The following is a 21,013-nucleotide window of genomic DNA, read 5'->3' as shown; positions in this document are numbered from 1 at the left end:
ATTACTAAAGATTAGAAATAGATGGAGATCATGAGGTTATTGGTTGGTTCTCTTGTGTGAGAAAATTATCATTGTGTCTTGGAGAGCCAGTGGTGAGGAGAGTGAATTTTTTGTAGCTGAGACAGAAGTATGCATGGATGAAGACTATTTGTATGTAGAAGAAAAGTGACAGGTTGAAAAAGAGTTTTCTAATGTGTTTGTGATTGCAGGGGCAATATTTTATTTGAGTTTATATACGTTGTTGATATGATTGTGATAGATTGGATACAATAGTGTCTCATCTTTTTAGATGGCAATTTTATGTTGCATCATTGAGTCTTTGGATCTATATTATCTGCAGCTAATGTATTGAGGCGATTTGAGTTGAGGATGATGTCTGTATGTGAGAGAGGGTTATGATTTGAGTTTGATTCAGTGATTGATGTTTTGTATTGAGAGTGTTTATAATGTGTTATGATGATATTGTTGTTGTGATGTTCATTGTTGTCTTCAACGCTTCAACAATGCTCCAAGGGTAGCTTCAATAATGTTTCAAAAATAGTCAAGAATGTTTTCTCCAAGAAGTGGCTAAAGTTTGCTTCCAAAAAGTCTTCTTCAACAAGTTTTCACAAGGATCAACAACTACTCTAAAGTCAGCACAAGGGTCAATAACTACTCCAAATTCTGCATACGTCTATGTTATGGCATCAATACAATTATAAAAAAAATTCTTAAGAAATGTCAATAATTTTGTGAGGTAAGATTTGCTCCTAGAGGCTGAAACTCAGAACTTTCCACATGTCTTTTTCATAGGTTTCCATAGGCCAAAAAATCCTTGTTACAGGTTTTTAATTTAGGGTTGAATTTGAATTGTCATGGGTCTCCACACTGCAAAAAATTTTAGAAGTCTTCTCCTTGCCTCAGGCTGAAAATATGGTCTAGAAGGGCTAAAAAGACCAGCTCCAAATTACAGAGGGGTTTGCTCCAAAAGGGCATAATAGATCTACCCTAAAGTAGGTCAAGACTAGGTCCAAGGGAGGACCAAAAACATGCTTCAAGAAGCTTGAAGTTTTCTCTAAGAGGGGTCAATATTTGTTCCCAAACGAATCCCAGAAACCACATAAATATATCACAAAAAACCAATGAGAAAACTATCACGTTTTAGCTCCATTGATAAGCTCCTTAGTTCACAAGTTGGGAACTTCTTTCTTTCTTACCTCAGCTATGAATTGCTTCTATGTATACTTGGCTGAGTTGGATGGATGAATGGAGGAGCCTAGCTTCTTATTTATACTTGTTCGGCCATGATTATAATAGACACATATCTTGGGAAGGTCAACTTGTACTCATTTAGGATTGACAAAATATGGGTTTCCAACTTGTAAATCTAATATATTATTAATGAATAGGAGTTAGAAGGAGAGTAAATACTTGTTTGAAAGGTATTGAAATCCCATACACTCTTATGTAATTGACTTCTTGAGTTGGTGATCTCTTTGACATCAATAAGAAGAATTATTCCAACACCATGTTGGAAATTTTGTTATAACTATTTTTTCTAGAGTTTTAGACAATGAAATTTTGTGGAGCTTGAGGATAAATACCATAGTATAGGTGATAAAAAATTTAGGTTTTGGTTTCCTATACTTTCATAGATATAGTCTATGGAAGTTAGGGTTTGTGACTAATCCTGAAATTAGTTTTAAAACAGTCATCTTAGAATTTTCACTATATTTTTTTGGGGTGAAGTTTGACTCTGAATTTTTCAAACATTGAGACGTCATAACAAATTAAAAAGTGAATAATTTTTTCATATTTCTACTCATTTAGTTTACAATATATATCTTGTGGAGTTTAGGGTCTTTGGTTAAATATGTTATAGTAAATTTAAGAGTTTTTTTGGGTTAGCAAGCTCATTTTTCAAAATTTTTAGATGTATTCCAATGTCTTTAAATAAAACAATAATATATCATTTAATAGGTAAAACTATTGACATGGAAGAATACATACATCAATTAAACATAGTTTCACCTCGTTGGAAACTCATGTAATCCCTGTTAGTATCCCTTCGAGTAGTACTGCATCACATAGTACATGTATATAGAATATCACTTGATGTACCTATGGTTACATAAGAATTCCCTTTGGTATACTTGAAATTGGCTGTAGATAAGCTAATCAGATTCCATCTTTTTGTTATACTACATTGAAAACAACACTTAGGGAGACCACTCTCTAGTACGTGGATAGTCGAGTAAAACAATTAAGGGCATTGTTGAGCCTTCTTAGTTACTTCCCTAAGATATTGGGTTGAGTACTATTGTTGGAACCCACATGTATATCAGAGAGATATAAAACCTTACACTCTATTGTTATTAAGACCTACTAATTTTTTCTCATGAGCTCACACACAAAGATCAACCATTTAGAAAATGTTCAAAATAAGCTTGAAATGTACACAACAAAATGGCATAAGGTTTGATTGGAAGATATATTTGTGCTGATTAAAAATTTGCGATAGAAAGGAAAAAGAGGATTATTATCATTTTTTCACATGGATCCAAAGGGTGCTCCAAAAGTTACTTCACCAATTAAATGTCTAGAAATTTCATCCATGACTCATGAAGAAAATGAAGAATTACAAAACCAAATATCCAAATTGGATAATAAAATTAACGAATTAAATGATAGGTCAATGAAAAAGCTTGATTTGATAATATACAAATAGAAATAGAATGAAATATGGATAAAAAAATTAGAATGGTTGGAACATAAGATGAATGGAAAGTTGGAATAGATGGAACAAAATGTTATGGAATCTCTAAATGGGAGGCTCCCTAAAGTTGATAATGTCATTAAAGGGACAAATGGAAGTAAAGGTAGTATTCAGGTTGAACCCCTTTGCAATAATATTTTTTTCTTGTGGATTAAATTCTAATAGTGAAGTTACTTATGGATGGTATCCAAAGGGTGTGAACCATCCGAAGGTTGAGTTAAATAAGTTTAATGGAACATAAATTTTTAGTTGGGTGAATCAAATAGAACAATATTTTGAATTGCATAATGTTATGGATGATAAGAAAAGGATTTATATAACAACTTCATACTCTTAGATAAAACCCTATCAATGGTATTAATGGGTAGTTAAAAATAAGCCCCATTCTTATTAGTATACTTGGGGTTTATTTGCAAGAGGCCTAGAATCACAATATGGGAAAGTAACAGAATAATACCAATTCAATCAATTGACAAGAATCAAACACTTATGTGATATTGAAGATTATAATTCATAATTTCAAGCATTAGCCCCAAGGGTGGATAACATAAGTGAAGAAAATTTGGTGGAAGCTTACATGGGTGAATTAGAAGGAGACATTAAACATGGAATTTTCTCAAAACATCCTAAAAATATATGGAAGCTATGCAACTTTCTTATTATATTCAAGCTAAGAATAAGGCTACACACAATGGAGCATATGTAGGAAGCAAGTGTTCATAAGGCAACCTTACCTCAACCTACTCGAATATCACAAAAGGGAATGATGGATTAATATTTATTTGTGATTCCCATTACTACAAGTTCAAAACATGCATGGGCTCAAGTACTAATAATCATGTTGAATTGGAGGAAAACTTGTTTCTCTTCAAGCGTATGATGACTCTGCATTGATAATAAGTTGGATGAATGGAGTTTGTCATTTGTAGTAGTATATTTAATGGCTTTGGGGGTGCAACTAAAATAGATTGATTATAATTTTGAATCCCTTTCTTTCTTTCACATTTATATAGAGTTCAAAGAAGACGCCAACGAGCTTTCAAAGAAAGGATTACAAGTTGAGAGTGGTTTTTTGGTTGATGAAAGAATTTCCATAACAAATTTTAATGACGTTATAGTGTTAGGTATCTAATTTTTTTATTATATTTGAGGCAACATTAGATGGTTCATGTTGTCAAAATAGACAAACCTACGAGTTGTTATGGTTAGTGACCTATTTTTGCTCTTATATTTATTTACCTCTTATAATACTTAATCAAGACCATTTTTAGAGAACCATAATCAACACACTAGATACAGTTCATGATATATTATTATTATGTCTATGAGACTCTAATGTGAGAGGAAAACCATGAGCCATGATTTAACCATGATCCATATGAACATATTAACCGGTTCATGATATGGTTTTAATATGTTTATGAAGATCGACTCATGATATATTTTTATTATGCTTATGACACTCAACTTGTACACGAGCAACTACCTCACTACGAGAGGCACATCCTTGATTTAACCACAATCCATGATTAACATAGTGGAACCAGTTCATGATATGTTTTTATTATATTTATGAGGATAAACTCATGCTATATTTTTATTATGTTTATGGCTAAAATTGTACGAGAGCAACTGCCTTATTAGGAGAGGCTCTCTATGAGAGCAATTACCTCACCAGGAGAGGCTCTTTATGAGAACAACTACATGGACTTGCATTCATATGTTTTGCTTTTAAATGATAAAGTACTATGGTACTTGGATGAAAGCAAATTTGTTTCTCTTTTAATAGAAATTTATAACCTTTTTCTTGGAAAAAAAGAAAGAAGGAGGCAAATAGTAAATTGATATCCATAAAAATTAAAAATTAAAGATAGGAAAGTAGAATATTAATACATTAAAAAATAAACCATAATAATTATAAAATTCTACAATAAATAACAAAATAATAAGTTTAACTTACATATATCTTTCCCTTAAATAAATCTTTTGAAAAATGATATACCTCTATATTCCCTCTGTTTATGCTTATTTTTTCTACACTTAAATAATGCATATTAAAATATTACCTTTCAATATGATAATGGTCTTGGTTTTGTAAAAATGAAATCAAGATCTAGAAAATATTTTATAATAATTTTGTAATTTTCGAGTCATTATCATATATTGATATTTGTAAAAACCTGTGTAAAAATCTTATATTTTTTTCCTTTTAGTATAAATTATGGTTTCCACCCTCTCGCTATGGTTCCCATCATACTAAATTATTTTTAATTATATTACCAAGGAGAAATTATATTACCAAGTAACATACTCAATATGAGCCCAAACACACTAAAACTTCATTTTACAATGTTTAAAGATAAAAATGCTTATTTGACTTTATTTCTGCTATAATTTGTTTGATTCAAATGATAAAATTTCATTTTAAATATAGTTTTTGGCCAATTATTCAAGTGAATGGAGAGTTAAGTACTCAAGTGAAAGGAATTTTTCTACTTAAATGATAGAATTTCATTGTAGATGTGTTTATTTGACCTAAATGACAAGTAGAAAATTGACAAATGGGAAAGAATAGGATGAATAATACAACTTATGAACTATTCTTAACTAATACTTCTTATAAAAAGGAAAGAATTAGCAAATTAACATGCTTATGCCTTTTGTGTCATTGCCAATCTTTGCGAAAGGATATTTAGATTTAAATTTCATTGGTGGCAAATCTTCCCAAAGAACGACAAGGAATTTCCATCAAATATAAGAAAAAGTCAATATGAAGTTAAACAGATAGCTAATTCCAAAATCTTTAAGAATTGATACAAATTTTATCTATATTGATCACATAATGATATTTGTAAATGCCACTTTTGTTGGAAACTTGAGCTTTAAACTAAGGTTTTTGCCTCTTTTTAGTATAAATAGAGGTTTCAGCTTGCTCTCAATATGTCCCTATTATTTTTTTCCATAATAATTTCATTTTGGATAAACACAACATAACTTTTTATTCACAAGTTAGCATACTTATCATCCTTGTTTTGTTTATGCTTTTATTTTCTTGGAAGAATAAAGATAAAGACTTAGATATCAATTTTGTTGGTAACAAATTTCTGCAAAAAGAGTAACATGAAACTTCAATAAATCAATAAAAAATCTCACTTTGACAAAAATGGCTAGGTTTATAATTATTTTGTATCTTTATTGCTCAATATATGAGATCATTTCATCATGTGACAACAAGGCATATCATAAAATAGATCCTTTTAGTTATCAAACTTTATTTGGAGAAGAAGACAACTTATTATATTATGAAATATAAGAAGTTTGTAACAAATATTAAGGTGAAGCATATAATAGTATAATAATGTTTTCACAATGTCTAATCATAAGAAAAAATGTTCATAAAATTTCTCATTAAATTGTTGAATAATGAACTAAAATGATATCGTGTAAAGTTAATGAGACCTTGGTTTCACTTTTAAAGTGAATGGAGAGTTGAGCAGTTACCAAGACTTCATTTTAGCTATGTTTTGTTAACCATTTTAACTATTTCATTTTGGATATAGTTTGATCCATATAAAGGATACATTTGCCTATTGTACCATAATAAATTTAAACCTTAGAATTTCATGCAATATGCCATCAAATCCCCGCCACTTATTTTTCTAACAAAATGTATTAACCTACAAAAATAAAATTACATAATTTTACAACAAAGAGTATTAATGTACAAAAATAAAAAGAACTTGAATAAAATTCAATAGCTTTCATAACTCAAAACATCTAAACCTCTTCTCCATTATAAAGCAAAAACATCTAAATCTCTTCTCCATTCTAAAACAAACTATTAAATTAAAGTTAAACAACTAGAGCATAAAGAAGAGAACCAATTACACATAATATATATTACTTTTACTACAAAAATATTATACCATAACTTTTACTATATAATATTAATAACCAAAATAAAATAATACAAAACCAATAAACCAATGAAAGAATATTGAAAAAATGAAACAGATAGAATATCCAACACAAATTCCTCTTTTCCTTACAAGTCAAAACAACATAATTCAATTCTCATCTAAAATTGAGAGACAGTCCACCTTGTAAGTCCTCATTATTCCACAACAACAAAAGTAAATCTTAGATCTATTGGACGGATTATAAATCCAATACATAGCTTTCATCCTGAAATTTGTAATAATATGAATAACTGTGGAAATCTCAAATCTCTTATTTCTAAGAACGGGTTATAAATCCAATACGCAGTTCTCACCCTGAAATTTCTAACAATATGAATAACTGTGGAAATCTCAAATCTCTTCATAAAATAGATATCAAATACTTCAAGGAAAATCCCTTTACACTACAAAACAATGACATTCAATTATTAAGACCAAAATTGAGTAACCATTTACCTTCTAAATCCCAATATGTAAAAGTAGAAAAAAAGGCAATACAAAACCAATAAACTACTGAAAACATATTGAAAAAATGAAACAACTCTCAAGTATTACAACATGATAAGGACAAATAAAATATCCCACACAAATCTTGTTTTCCTTGCAAGTCAAATCAACAATGTTCAATTCTTATGTTTAAAATTGAGAGACAATCCAACTTCTAAATCCTTATTATTCCACCACAATGAAATTGAAATAGATATCAAATAATTCAAAAAAACTCCCTTAACAGTACAAAATAGTAACTTTCAGTTGTTATGCTCAAAACACAGAAACCATTTACTTTCTAAACTCGATTAATAAGAACTAAAAAAAACTATACAAAACCAATATAGCAATAAAAGCATATTGAAAAAATAAAACAGTGCATTATAACAAAATAAAATATCTAATACAAATCCTCTTTTCCTTGCCCATCAAAACAACATCATTCAATTATCATGTCTAAAATGAAGAGACAATCCACCTTTTAAATTCTCATTATTGCACCACAATTTAATTGAAACATACATCAAATATTTCAAGGAAAATCTCTTAGCCGTACAGAACACAGCTCGCATGTCAAAACAACAATGATCCATTCTTATGTTTAAAATTGAGAGACGATCCAGCTTCTAAATCCTTATTATTCCACGACAATGAAATTGAAATAGATATCAAATACTTCAAAGAAACTCCCTTAACAGTACAAAATAGTAACATTTAGTTGTTATTCTTAAAATACAGAAACCATTTACTTTCTAAACTCGGATTAGTAAGAACTAAAAAACCTATACAAAACCAATATAACAATAAAAGCATATTCAAAAAATAAAATAGCTCATTATAACGAAATAAAATATCCAATACAAATCCTCTTTTCCTTACTCATCAAAACAACACCATTCAATTATCATGTCTAAAATGAAGAGAATCCACCTTTTAAATCCTCATTATTGCACCACAGTTTAAGTGAAACATACATCAAATATTTCAAGGAAAATCCCTTAGCGGTACAAAACACAGCTCATAACGACCAAATAGAATATCCAACACAAATCCTCATTTCCTTACATGTCAAAACAACAACGTTCAATTCTCATGTCTAAAATTGAGAGAGTCCACCTTCTAAATCCTGGTTTGTAAGTGCGTTCTATCATCTAACACGGAATAAAGGTGAAAATTATTTAATCAACTTCTTCAATTTGAGGCGCCAAGCCTGCAGCAGTTCAGGAGATCCAACGACTCCATATTATCTAAGCAATGATAAGTTAGAAATAATTAATTCCTACTTGTCTATGGTTGTAATTTTCTATTTGAGGAGTTTGTTCCTACATAATAGGAATAAGCTAGAATATAGTTTCTCCTAGTTTAGTGTGTGGTTGAGAGAATCTCTCAACCACACTACTGTACGTCTAAGATAGCATTCCTATCTTGAGACTATTGATTGTATAAATATGTGTGTAATTTCCTCATTCAGATTAATAGAATATATTATTGAGTGTCTGTAATTTTATCTTGGTATCGGAGCCCATGAGGGCCTGGCCCCTCCTGGGCTTGGTCGTTCCTGGGCATAGAGAAATAAACTACTGTGTTTGTCCATCGACTAGGGTTCTGAAAGTCAAGGGAGCGTAACGCTATGCGTTGTGCATTGATTTAGCCCATTGATTAATTGGGTCTACGGAGCGGCGTATTCGTGCCTTTGCAAGTTTTAACGGCCTGTTCGTGCCTGCATTGATTCTTCAGCGCTGATGCATTCATCGATTTTTTTTTTTTCTTGCCAAAAACTGGAGTTCGGCCGATGCCAACTTCCGACGTGCTGGGAAGTTTCTTGTCTCGTTAGTCCCCTTCCAGTGGCTACTTAATTTGCAGAAGAGATGGTGCTGGGCAATGGCAGAAGCTGTGCAGGCCAATACTGTGGTAGTCTGATGTGATGCCTCCCGGTTCTCACCTCTTGCGTAAGAGAATGGACAAACACACAGGCAAGTCCCGCTACAAATTCTTTTATATGGTATTGGTGTGCTGTGCTGTATGGTGCGTGATATTTTATTTCTCGTTCTTTGCATTCGAGACTAGTTCGCAGTATAGATCTGAGGGGATTTCCGGCCATGAAAGGGAAAATCAAAATCTTTTGCCACCGAAACCCCTGGCTGAGAAACCCCAAGCACCGAAACCCTTCCTGAAGGCCCTGAAAACCGCAGAAAACAGCAGTGATCCATGCGGTGGGAGGTATATTTATGTGCACGATCTGCCCGCGAAGTTTAATGAAGACATGCTCAAGGAATGCCGGCAGCTGAGCCTGTGGACGAACATGTGTAAATTCACGTCAAATGCCGGGCTTGGCCCTCCCCTGGAGAATACCGAGGGGGTTTTCTCGAATACTGGGTGGTTTGCGACGAATCAATTCGCTGTGGATGTGATTTTCCGCAACAGGATGAAGCAGTACGAGTGCCTGACGAATGATTCGTCAATGGCCGCGGCTGTGTTTGTCCCCTTTTATGCGGGTCTCGATATCTCAAGACATCTGTGGGGTTATAATATATCTGTTAGAGATGCTGCCGTTCTGATTTTGATAATGCTAATGTTTTCTGGTGTATTACTGGAAGAAATACGTCAGGGAGACCGAGGTTGCTGGAAAAACGGCCTCCGAGAAGATGGATTTCTCCGGTGGCGCGCAAATGCTAGAGATGGAGAGGACTAAACTTGTGTTCACTCATAAGTAGATGGTGAAGGAAGATACTTGGCTATGTCAAAGGCATGGCAGCGATGGCGATGGAAGTTAGGCACAAATCTGGCATTGTTCTAGATCTGAGGGAGCAGGCTACCGAGACCTCCTTTGACCGTCGTGCGCATAGGACCTTTTATGTTTCGAGCCATGGCATCTCGCTGCTGTTACTGGTGAGCCGAAGAAGACAATAGGTCAGCGGCTGGAAATCGATGGAGAAGAACATGAGAAAATTGCTGTTAATATAGACGATCCGGACGGAGAAGACAAGGGTTACGTGCCTCCGTTTTCATGGCGGAAGCTGTGGCTGTTTGCGGGGCCTGGATTTCTCATGAGCATTGCGTTTCTTGATCCAGGGAATCTCGAGGGGGATTTGCAGGCAGGGGCGGTTGCAGGGTACTCCTTGCTATGGCTTCTGATGTGGGCGACGGGAATGGCTTTGATAATCCAGCTCCTCGCGGTGAGAGTAGGCGTGGTGCCTATTGGTGCATGTTCATGCACAACGAAATTATGATGAGCTCCACCTACGTGAGAGAGATGATTTCTGCGTCAGGAGTGCTAGCTGCGTGAGATTTGTGGGCAGTATTCTGTTGAGTAAGTTTGGAGCAGCCTGTGGTGAGCTGCGTGTTCGTGAAGAAGCGTGGAGCGATCTGTTGTCAGTAATCTTACATGGATCAGATCGAACGCAATGTGTTGTGATCTTGGATCTTCCCACAACAACAGTGTGGACAAGGTTTTGGGTGAGCTGCTCAGAAGCAGGGGATTCGGTCGGGTTTACAAGGCAGTTTTGCCCAGCGATGGCTCTATTGTGGCCGTGAAATGTCTTTCCGAGAACGGCGAGCGCAGCAGCCTGGAGAAGACCTTTGAGGCTGAGCTCGCGGTCGTTGGGCAGCTGCGGCACAAGAATCTGGTGTCGCTCAAGGGCTGGTGCTTTGAAGAACAAGAACTTTTTTGGGTTAACATGAAAGTTATTTTTTTTATTTATTTCTTGGAATTATGGATAAAATTATTATGCCTTATTGAGCCTAGCTAACTCAATTTAGGTAAAGTTATTTTGTTAGAATTCGCGACTCTAACGAATGACAGGTTAAGCATGGAGTTCCAAGAAGTTATTTGACAAAGATGCCCAAGATGTGAACTATGAAAAGATGAGGTAAAGGAGCAGCAACAATGTTTATGGTGGACAACAAAGTAGATGTTTGTTTGAGTTAGTGTGGCTTGTGGAATAGACTCCCTAGCATGTTATTGTAATAGTCATTGTATGTACCCAGAAACTCCAAAATGTGGAATCAGATGTAAGATTTTTAAAGGCATCTGAAAGTTCGTGGTGATCTTAAAACCACTTTGTAATGGTTTATGGTCAGCCTGAAACCATCTTTTATCACTTGAAAGTGAGGGTTGGTGGTGAGCCAGAAACCATCTATATGGTCTTTGTGACTGAAGTGCCTTTGTGGCCAGCTTGCCTTTGTGGCTGGAATCGTGGATGTCAATGTGTTGTTTGACAAGTTGAGTGAATCTTTCTCTGCTTGCTTTTGTGGTTGTGTGTACACGAGAGCTTTGTGCTCAATTGAGCAGGTGGACTGCAGAACACTTGGCTCGGACTCAGATGATTTTTTTTTCTGAGTAGAAGGGGATTGGTGCGTTTTTCGCACTGACAGCAGCGCCAGGAAGGCCAACTGGCGTGTCTGTTAGGCCATTAATCGCGCCAATAGGCGCGGGTTTTTCATTCAGGATCGCGCCAATTCACCTTCAAGGGGATCCGCGGGACCATAGAAGTTGTGGATCTGTCCGAGGCTGACAGATTGTGTTTTTGGAGGTTTTGTACATGCAATTCGCCTAATGGTGGTGGATTTGACTATCATGACAAGTAGTCATTAAGGGGGGGAGTTAGAAATAATTAATTCCTACTTGTCTATGGTTGTAATTTTCTATTTGAGGAGTTTGTTCCTACATAATAGGAATAAGCTAGAATATAGTTTCTCCTAGTTTAGTGTGTGGTTACACTACTGTACATCTAAGATAACATTCCTATCTTGAGACTATTGATTGTATAAATATTTGTGTAATTTCCTCATTCAGATCAATAGAATATATTATTGAGTGTCTGTAATTTTATCTTGATAGGATTGCAAGTGTTCTCTAGGTCCTTCATCTTGTCATCAAACTCGTCAGCATCTGCAAGCCGGTTGGTATCCAGCCACTGGATAGTCTGTTCAAGAGCATCCTTAATCTTCTTTTTATCAGAAGGATCTAACTTTGCCGCAATATTTTCATCTCGAATGGTATTCCTTAGGTTGTAAGCATAGTTCTCCAAAGAGTTCTTGGCCTCTGCCTTCTTCTTGTGCACTTCATCTTCAGCCTCGTATGTCTCAGAATCACGAACCATCTTCTCAATCTACCCTTGTCATTTGTAATGGTGATTTTGTTTTTCTGCCCAGTGGTTTTGTCCTCAGTAGAGACGTTTAGAATACCATTGGCATTAGTATCAAAGCACACAGTGATCTGGGGAACTCCTATGGGAGAAGGGGGAATACCAGAAAGTTCAAATTTACCCAACAAGTTATTGTCCCTGGTTCGAGTTCGCTCACCCTCATACACTTGAATCAACACACCAGGCTGATTGTCTGAGTAAGTAGAAAAGACTTGCTCCTTCTTTGTGGGGATGGTAGTATTCCTGGAGACGAGAACTGTCATAACCCCACCTGCAGTTTCTAGCCCTAATGAAAGGGGAGTAACATATAGAAGCAACAGATCTTGCACTTTATTATTGGCCTCTCCACTCAAAATAGCAGCTTGCACTGCAGCTCCGTATGCAATAGCCTCATCAAGGTTAATGCTCTTACAAAGCTCCTTGCCAGTGAAAAAGTCCTGCAACAAGGACTGAACCTTAGGGATCCTAGTAGACGCACCAACAAGAAACACATAATGGATTGAGCGTTTGCCCATGTTCGCATCCCGCAGGTGTTTCTCAACAGGCTCCATGCACTTCCTGAACAAATTCATGTTCATCTCTTCAAATCTAGCCCTAGTAATAGTGGTATGGAAGTCAATACCTTCATATAGGGAATCAATCTCAATGGTGGTCTGGGCAGTTTATGAAAGGGTTCTCTTAGTTCTCTCACAGGAAGTTCTAAGTCTCCTGAGGGCTCTAGCATTACCACTAATATCCTTCTTATGTTTTCTCTTAAACTCTTGTACAAAGTGGTTCACCAATCTATTATCAAAATCTTCACCACCCAAATGTGTATCACCAACAGTAGCCTTCACTTCAAAAATACCCTCTTCAATTGTGAGAAGGGACACATCAAAAGTACCTCCACCCAAATCAAAGATAAGAACATTCTTCTCAAAAGCACTGCTAGCCTTCTTGTCAAGCCCATAGGCAAGAGCAACAACAGTGGGCTCATTAATAATTCTCATAACATTCAACCCAGAGATTACGCCTGCGTCCTTAGTTGCCTGCCTTTGAGAATCATTGAAGTATGCAGGAACAGTGACCACAACATTCTTAACAGTGGTCCCAAGATAAGCTTGGGCAATCTCCTTCATCTTAGTTAAAACCATGGAAGAGATCTCTTCGACTACAAAATGCTTCTCCTCCCCTTTGTATGTTACAATGACGCTGGGCTTATTGCCAACCCCTGAAATGACCTTGAAAGGCCATAATTTCGTCATAATCACAACGAAGGGATCAGAGAACCTCCTACCAATAAACCGCTTTGCAGCCGCCATAACATAAAGAACTGATTTAGATTGAACACAAATACAAATTCTACGCAAACAGAATCTTACAGATGCAAATTCTAGGCAAAAGCTATCATACAACATGTAAAACTATAAGCTGAATTATGTCAATCCAGGTTCATATTTGAGAATGAAAGGGGAATTAATATACAACAACTGAATCACATATACAACAACAAGCAGTGGAATAAATTCCCTCAAAAGAGTGACAGAGAATAAATGGTAAAGATTACAGACCGAAAACAGTGTTAATGGGATTCATGGAGACCTGGTTCTTGGCGACATCTTCAATCAGACGCTCTGTATCAGTAAAGGCAACATAGGAAGGAGTGTTTTGATTCCCCTGATCATTGGCGATCATTTCCACCCTGTTGTGCTGCACACTCCCACAAATGAACACGAACACGTGGTCCCCATAATTGTTGGTTCCAAACGTGTCATTAAAAAAATTCCACTTATGTGATTTCTACCAAAAAACTTTGCTTAATATATCATAAGTTTTTATTGTGATACAAATCTATTTTTTTCCTTTGAGAAACTTTATCTATCAATTTTTGTTGTTCTGTAAACCCATAAACCCATTTTTCTCCTTCTAAAAACTTCATCTACCATTTTTTTATTGTTATACTAAATTTTCTACTAAAAACTTCATTATGGGAATTTGGGATATTATTATTATAATTTGCAACGGTTTTCATCTTTCATCCCATAAGTATAATCTTATAATTTTAAAAATTTTAATTTTAATTTGTGGGGCAAAAAAAAATGGTATATTCCTACCAAAAATATAGGAAAAGGAGAATGTTCAAATAATTATTACTATAATTTAAAGCAATTTCAACATAATTCACTTCATTTGAATAAGAGGAAAGTAAATTTTAAATAATTTCCCCATAAATATAATTCAGTCATTGAAAAATCCCATCTAGAAGTCTTATTGTTGGATAACCCTATTTCTCTCCTTCAATAAACTTCATCTATTGGGTTTTGGGATTTTATTTTATGCTTGCAATGGTTTTCATCTTCCAACCTCATAATTTTAGTGCTACAACTTAATAGGCTGAATTTCTAACAATGAAATGGGTATGTTTCAATTAGTGACATAGGTACCTTGATTCCTTAGTATGAGATTTTTTTATTACGAACCCATATCCAAGTGTAATTGGTCTAAAAATATCTGTTGTTTACTTTGGTGAGCCACAAAAAAATATCTCATAGAATCAACTATCTCCACAATTTCCAATTAAAAACTAGTCTTATATTCAAGGGTCACCGTACTTTCTAATGAAGACAAGAAGAGGGAAGAAGTTATCCTTACATCCTATCTTTTCATGTTTCTATGAGAGGAAATTCTTCATGTGAACAAAATTATGATTTCCTTTTGTTGTATATATGCCCTCTTGGATCATATGTTGTTCTTGATTTCTTATAAATAAATAGAAATGTTTCCTATATTTGAAAAATAACTAATGTATTATTCATTTCTTTTGCATGTTTTTTAGTGGGGAAGCACACATGATTTTCTTATATGGATTCTTGTGAAGAGTATTTGTTTTTGAAATGAACAACTATGTTGTGTGATTCTCTAGTTTGCACATTGTTGGCATGGAGTAGTATGATTTCTTTGAGTGGTTTATGTTTACTATTTATGCATCCTTTATGTTTATTATGGGTGGAATCCTCTGCATGTGTGAGTGTGGACTTGCCTAGTAGACCAATGTGGTTGAACTCTTGTGATGGAAGGGCTTCACATTGCTAATAATGGGTAAACTTTACATCTTTGGTTCAAGCCACAAGGTCCTTAACTATCATTGAGATAATGTGTGATTTTATATGGTTTTGAATACAACATATGTTACTTTATAAGTGTTGAAAATGCAACAAGAAAATCCTAACTTAATTTTGCCTACATTAAATTAGGAGCAATGTCAATTTCAATTTCAGCAGAATACTTGGAGGTGGTTAATTGAGGTGGCCTGAGTCTTTTCACTCAATTAACTCAGTAAATTCGAGTTGGAGACACTTGAGTTCAGTTCTACATGATTGATTGCTAATTTTTAGCAATCTATTTCAGTTAATTTGAGTTATTATCAGTGTAACTAGTTCTCATTGTTAGTAGAACTAGTGGAGGTTCAATCAAGGGTGTGTAACTTTTTTCACACTGAGTGATCATCCAGTTAAAATGATCAATTAGCCTAAATTAACTCATGCATGCATAGAATTCGAGTTACCTAGTTGAGATTTGAGTTCAAGGGCAATGTACTATCAGTTGTAGAATTTTCCAAGTTGTATAGGTGGTGCATGCAGTCAAAGAAGGGCCTAAAGGAATTGTGTAATTCTCAATGAGTAATTTCCCTAATTAATAGGGGTTAATTCCTCATCAAACAACGCAAGGAAATAGGAGCTTGGCAGGCTGAGAAATTGGCTGAGTATTGGCTCGAGTCAGTCTGCGAGGTAGTGTGATAGATAATACTAGTTTAGAGGTTGCTCAAGCTTGAGCAAACATTGTATTTCTTCTATATTCTTTGATTAATGCAATACATATAGTAAGGGTTTTTGAGCAGTTGCTTTCCCCTAGGTAAATATTTGTGTATGTGTGTTGAATCTTGATGCATGTTAATTATTTGCGTTCTCAATCTTGATTTGTTTTACATAGATAAGTAGAGTAGCTTCAAGTCTTGTGATATAGTAAATTTCATGAGAAGTTTTGAATCTACACATAGTAGTGGGTGAATGAATATTGATTCCAGTTCCAACATAGGAAATAAAGGTATAATATCTCGAGGAGAAAATGATCCTAATTGGCTACTGTATATTGCTAACATCAGTAAATGCAACAATCGAGGATTTTGAGTAATTGGCCAAGCAACTGAAATGGCCAAAGTGGTATTTCCTTATGGTATCAGAGTAGGAATCACATTAGAGAAGAGAGTTCGAAGTTGTCTTTTTAGGTGGATCGAATTTGCAGGATCAATTCTTCAAACTAGCAGGATGGCTTTCTATGGATTAAGACTCAAGTATGCCCTTGAGGGTAGCTCGAATTATGTTGCTTGGAAGGACAGTATGGAGCCAGTGTTGAAAGATAATGGGCTAAAGGAATTTGTACATAATGATATCTCAAAGCCTCTAACATTTGATGCTCAATATCAAGTAGAATGGAAGAAGCGTGTGGCAAAGGCGAGGAGGATCATATTGGAGGGAGTTCGAGACCCTATTGTCTTGAATATCCACTAGAAAGTGACTCCATATGCAATGTGGAAGGCCTTGATAGATTTGTTCTAGAACAATAGTGACCACAGGAAGCTCACACTGAAGGACAAGCTTCAAAATATTTTTAGATTTTTACTTGTAGATTCAACAACTTCTGTGATATGCTAAAACAAAAGTCAAGAATCTACTCTACTCTTCAGTGGAAACCAAAATTGATCGATGAAAACAATAAGCAGAAAAGGAAGAATATCAATCACAAAAAACACAATATTTCTCCAGGGAAAGAAATTGCTCAAAACCTCAACTATCTATATTGCATTAACTAGAAGATCTGAGAAGAAAATACAATTCTTGTTCAACTCGAACAATTCCTGCACAAGTACAATCTATCTCTCTGCTTCACAAACCAGCTCAAGCCAACACTTAACCAAATATGTTGCCTGCTAAGCCCCTACTTCCTTGTGCAATTCCTAAGGGAATTAACCCATATTTAATTAGGAAATTCTCTCTCCATAACTACGCAATCCATCATAGGCCCTCAATTGATTGCATGCACTATCTGTACAACTCGAAAAATTATACAATTGATAGTACATTGTCCCTGAACTCTAATCTCAACCGGGTCTTCCTCTAAATTGACATGCATGAGTTATTTATGAGTGAATCTTCAGTTAACTAGTGGAGCAGTGAAGCTACAGTGGTGCTTGTCCCCACTACTAGACCTCCTACTAGTTCCTCCAACAGTTGGAACTAGTTTAATTAACTATAACTCAATTAGACTGAGTTAATTAATTACAACTCAAAAGAGCTCAACTTGCGCCCCTAAAATTTATGGATCTCTCTACATGACTTTAGATAGACTTCCAACTCGAATTTCCTAAGCCAACTAAGACAAATTAACTTAGTTAACTATTACAAGTTTTTATGAGAATAGAATTTTGATTGAATTCCTACTTCAATTGAAGGAAAAAATAAATTAGGATTTCTTGTTGTTATTTTTAACACTCCCTCTCAAAAAGGAAGGGATTATCTGCTACCTTGATCCTGCCTCTGTGAAACTCGAATTTGCATCTTGACAAAGCCTTTTTCAAAATATATGCATCTTGCTCCTCTGTGGGAATGTTCTCCAACAACATAATTCTCCTCTGCACACAATCCCAAAGATGATGATACCTAATTTCAATATGCTTGGACCGATCATGAAAATTGGATTCTTAGAGAGTTTTGTACAACTCTGATTGTCACAATAAATCATAGTTGGATCCATCTGCTGACCAAACAAACCAGCAAGAATCTTCCTCATCTAGATAACCTCACAAGCTGCTTGACTAGCATCCATGTACTCTGCTTCTGTTGAACTGAGTGTAACTGATCTTTGTTTCCTGTTGTACCAAGAAACAACTGTTGACCCAATACTGAAGATCTAACCTGATGTGCTCTTCCTGACGGATGGATTCCATGCCCAATCTGCATCGGTGAAGCCTTGAAGCTTCACTCCCTCTATTCGTATGTACCAAAGACCATACTGAGTAGTTCCTCTTAGGTATCTCAACACATGTTTGGTTGCTTACCAATACCTCTTGGTAAGCTTAACCATTGCTTAACTAAGCTGGTTAACTGCATAACACAAGTTTGGTCATGTGTTCACCAAATACATGAGTGAACCCACAAGATGCTTGTAAATAGTAGCCTCCACTACTTCACCGGAAGTAGCATCTTCCTTCCTCCAGTTACAAGCTAGAGAAGTCTCCATGGGTTTATTACTCTCCATGTGGAACTTCTTGAGTATCTCTTTGGCATAGTTACCCTGAGAGACAAACAGTTCCTCATCACCTTGCCATATTTCCATCCCCAGAAAGTAGTGCATGAGCCCCAAGTCCTTCATTTCAAAATCTCTTGCAAGATCCTCTTTGCAAGACTTGATCAACTTATCATCACATGTCAGAATAAAATCATCGACATATAAAACACTAATCAACAATTTACCTTCAACCACAATATGGTTAAGGTTCACATCTGCTTCACTTTTGGTGAAGCCCAACCTAGTGAAATAACTATCGATCTTGCTGTACCAATCATAGGGTGCTTGTTTAAGTCCATACAACACTTGCTTGATTCTGCACACATGTGACTCTCTGTTGAATGTCTCAAATCCTTCAGCCTGCTCAATATGCACCTCTTCCTCAATCATGTCATTGAGGAATGTTGTATTTACATCCATCTAATGTATCTTCCTTCCCATATGCACTGACAATGCTAGAATGGATCTGATTGATGAGTACCTTGCTGAGAAAAAGTCTCATCGTAACCAATCCACTCCACTTGAGACAACCCTCTGGCCACAAACATGGCCTTATGTTTCTCTCGACTACCATCTACTACTTTATTTGCCTTGTAAATCCATCTGGAACTCACCACTGACTTGTCTGCCAGTCTTGGGAGCACATCCAAAACAATGTTCCTGACAATGGAGTCATAGTCCTCAACCATGGCATCAATCCAAACTGGTTGTTGCACTACTTCCTCAAAAGAGGATGGCTCAATTTCTACACATCCGCTCATCAGAGCCATGTAGCCAGTTTTCCTCTCCAGTGACCTGTTATTCCCGCATTGTGATGTTGGTGCTCCCACATTCCCTCAAGCATCATGTAATAACCTGTCAGCTTATCCAATGTGGTTTCTCCCATCTTTGGAAGACTTTGCATGAGTGGGTGTCTCCACTCCCTACTCCTCTGTATGTGGTTGCTCCACATCATCCTGAGGATCCTCCTTTGGAGCTAAGAGCTCCTCAACCACATGTATATGAAGCTCCCTCTCAAGGGAACATATCATGGTCTTCTCTTCATCAAATTTTACATCTTTGTGAACCACTATCATCCTGTTGGTTGGCAGGTACACCCGATAGTTGTGAGGTGTATTAGTGTACCCCACAAATATGCCCAACTCTTCTGTTGGCTCAAGCATTTTCCGTGCATGTTTGGTTACATGGTGGTAGAATTATGAACTGAAAATCCTAAAGTGTGCCACATCTAGTTTCTTCCCTGAAAAAGCCTCTTCTGGTGTACTCATCCCAAGAATTCGATGAGGGCTTATGTTCTACAAATAAACAATTGTGTTGCATGCTTCAGCCCACAAGTGTAATGGTAGGCCCTGATCATGTAACATCGCTCGTGCCACTCCCATAATAATCTTGTTCTTCCTTTTAGCCACCCCATTATGTTGTGGGTTATGAGGTGCTATCAACTCCCATCGAATGCCTTCTAATGCACATAATTTTTTTAACTCATTTAATACATACTCTCCACTGTTATAACTCCTAAGAGCTTTAACTTTCTTGCTAGTATCTTTCTCAACAAGTGATTTAAATTCACAAAACTTAGCAAACTCTGATCTTTCTTCTCCATGAATAATATCTAACACTTACGAGAAAAAACATCAACAAATATCACATAATACTTGTGTTTGGTTGTGGATGATGTCGAGAATGGTCCACACACATCTGAGTGAACACGATCGAGGATTTCATGTGCTCGACTGCCTTTGTCATGAAAGGAAGCTTTGGTGTAATTTCCCAAGTTACACTCTTTGCATGTGTTTACTTGCTCTAGTGTACCCTTGGGAAGACTGGTAGAAATTTGCTGCATGATCTTCAAAGCGCCATGGTGCAAGTGACCCAATCTCTTGTGCCACAACTCACTGATGTCTTAGCTCTGCACCTTCTCTGCTTTAGTGCTCAAGGCAGCACAATATTCTACCTCCAACTTGTAGAGGTTCTTCACTCGAACCCCTATCCTCTTCACTTGTCTTATGGCTATGTGATGAAGGAACACCTTTCCCTTACTAAATATCACATCATAGCCTCTATCCTCCAACATGGCAACAAATACCAAGTTCTTCTTCAAACTAGGAACATACATAACATCTCATAAAGTGAGGGGAGAACCTGACTCCCTCTGAAAGGTAACTGTACCGATGCTAGTAGCGCTATACCTCCCATCATCACCCATCTCGATATGCATCTGGAGATCCTTCTCCTCCAAGTTACTAAAGAGCTATTTGTTACTGATCATGTGGAAAGAAGCTCCACTATCCAAGTACCACACACTACCCATCATCGATGACACCATACAAGCGATAAGG

The 21,013-nt window shown here is 35.9% G+C and overlaps 1 pseudogene; it reads right to left on the bottom strand.

Moving 5' to 3' along the window:
* Positions 1-11,999: 11,999 nt before the first annotated feature.
* LOC149161360 (heat shock cognate 70 kDa protein pseudogene) lies at positions 12,000-14,036 on the bottom strand (annotated as a pseudogene).
* Positions 14,037-21,013: the final 6,977 nt, after the last annotated feature.

The sequence above is a fragment of the Pinus tabuliformis genome, chromosome 5_2, assembly GCF_031772625.1.
Source record: "Pinus tabuliformis cultivar Carrire ecotype Pingquan chromosome 5_2, CPIR1, whole genome shotgun sequence".
Lineage (NCBI taxonomy): Eukaryota > Viridiplantae > Streptophyta > Pinopsida > Pinales > Pinaceae > Pinus > Pinus tabuliformis.
The sequence above is the reverse complement of the archived record's forward strand: the minus strand, read 5'-3'. Positions and strand labels throughout refer to the sequence as shown.